Here is a 2500-nt window from a genome sequence, read left to right on the forward strand (position 1 = left end):
CTTCATTTATCCATATTTATGTTTGCCTTTTGTTTTGTCCACAATATATATTTGTTTTGCTTACTACAACAAGCAGAAGAATCTCAGACTGACTTGTGTGAGCTACTCCTGCTGTTACGCTTTTGTCCTTTGTCTTGTATGATCATCTGTCTGTCTATCCTTATTTTTTTTCAACAGCATTTCTTAACATTAAGTGCAAATACCTTTTTTTTTTTTTTTAATATACCAAGCTTGCCATAGGAATCATCCTATGAAATACCCTTTCCTGACATAGACAGATACCATTTTGCACCCAGATAGTTGCTCTTTCTTTTCTTTTCTTTTTTTTGTGTCCTTTTTTACATTGAAGACTTATGATTTCTTACCTCATTAAAGATTACTTTTTGTCCTAAATCACAACTTAACAGAGTGACCTGAGAATGGTTCACTTCTCAGATCTCATAAAATTAGCCATGGATGTTGTGAATAATAAAAATAGTTTTAAGTATATAAATATATATAACTATAATTTTATCACAGCAGATTAGGAGAAGGGCTATATAGAGACTAGTAAAGAAGACTTGACCTATGATCGTGGGCCCAGAAAAGACTGTAGGTAGCTTTACAGTAAATGTCTATGCTGCACATCACTGTACAGATAGCTGGAAAGAATTTGTACATTTTGGTAAATAGTTATGGAGGTAAATGCACTTTAGATAGTGTTGAATGCCATAATATTACAATTTGTGGTAATGGGTGATAAATATACTTTAAAGGCCAGTATTTTTAATAAACTTTTAGGTTACTGTAACCATTTTTATATAAAACTAAATGTGTAGATGTTATAATGTCTGTGTATATAGTTTAATTTAAAGATTAGAAGGAAAATAGTCATGGCTCAGATTGTCACATATATGCATTAAATATAAAAGTGCAGAATCTTAAAATCCCTATAACTAGTTCTGCAATTAGTAATTTTGAAGAGATAGAGTAGAACATTAACACTTTATAACACTGCTGTACCAGGAGATTTGCAGCCATCTGTAATTATTGTCCTATCAATGGTTATGGATAAAGGGATGATTAACAAATAAAGTCTGTATTTATAATGTCTTATTATAAAATTGAAGAAGTAAATAAGTGAAATTTTTATACATGATATACACTAACTCAAGCTCAGTGATGTTAGGTAACAGTGTTGAACCTTTATGCTGTCTTTCACTCTAATGCTTTTTGAAAAGATTTAGTTCTCATTGCATTGATGGAGGATCAGTACTGTTTCCTATCATAGTCATTTTAAAATATATACCTTATTCTAGGCAGTTACTCATGTGGTCTGCATTAACCCTACAATAAATGCCTGGCTGATTTTTGTTTTTTGTTTTTGACAAAGTTTGGATTAGCTTTGATGAATAAATATAACTAATAACTGATTGAAGCATGGCATTTATTGTGTGTCAGAGCCATTATATCATGAAATTTTATACTGTTATGTTATATATCTAATAAATATTGAAAAAGAATAGTGACTTTACTTACTAGAGGTCTTTAAGAAGGCCTGGAAGTCTTTAGGTAATAATGGATGATTTTGTTTAAGAATTGTGTCGTTTGAAAATATTAGCCATATGAGCCATGTGCTCTTGTTTGATAAAATCTGGAGATATTGAATGTGGTAATCCTATCAAATATCTTCATTTGGATGGGAAACAAACCTAACTTACATAACCGATATTGTTCCTACACAGCCTTGCCATGTGTAGTTGTAATATTGTGAGAGATGGATCCTGCTAACTGCCTGTACAATCACTGAGATTTTGCCTCCAAAGGTGTAATAAGTAAATCAGAGCACATACTTCTCTCACATGGCAAGAACACATGCTGTGTTGAACAAGTTGTATATGTATAGATTCTGACCAAACCTGTAGATCACTGATGGAAACAGGACACATCAGCCAACATCCATGTGATCAGCTTCTGCAGGTAAGCTCCCAAAAAAACGTTCAAGAAATGGAGTGAGATATACAGGTTTTGGCATATGATGAACATGAAAGTGGCAGTTGCAGCCTTCCACTTTGCAATATTATGGAGGTTTTGCAGGTCACCACTCTTCATTGGTTTCATTGTATGTCATAAATCTTGTTTCGCACATCTTAGAACATCTGCAACTACAACAACAACAAAAATAACCAACAACTGGGGAACACCAACATAAGAATACTTTATATATATAAATAACAGCACTTACACTTGGCTCCTAAGCCATAACTCTTGTTATTCAAGATTTGCACAGCATGATTGTTGCCTGCCATGGTTGCTTATTATGTATATGCTTGGTTCTACATGTGTCAACTTTTTCATGTTATCTTGCTTTGATCGTTCCCTCTTGTTGTAATAATTCTGCATGTTTACAAAATATATATATGTGCATAACTAATATTGTAGTTTGATGTAAGTCTAACTGTATAGATTTTTCTTTTGTAGTCATTTCCAGATACTTTCTTTTCCTACTATGTTTTTCCTG

General features: G+C 32.6%; 1 protein-coding gene across 1 annotated transcript in view; it reads left to right on the forward strand.

The window, feature by feature from the left end:
• Positions 1 to 2500, forward strand: part of LOC125025527 (electroneutral sodium bicarbonate exchanger 1-like) — a 35942-nt gene that overhangs the window by 30460 nt on the left and 2982 nt on the right. The window lies entirely within an intron of this gene.

Source organism: Penaeus chinensis, chromosome 5 (assembly GCF_019202785.1).
Source record: "Penaeus chinensis breed Huanghai No. 1 chromosome 5, ASM1920278v2, whole genome shotgun sequence".
In the NCBI taxonomy this organism is placed as follows: domain Eukaryota; kingdom Metazoa; phylum Arthropoda; class Malacostraca; order Decapoda; family Penaeidae; genus Penaeus; species Penaeus chinensis.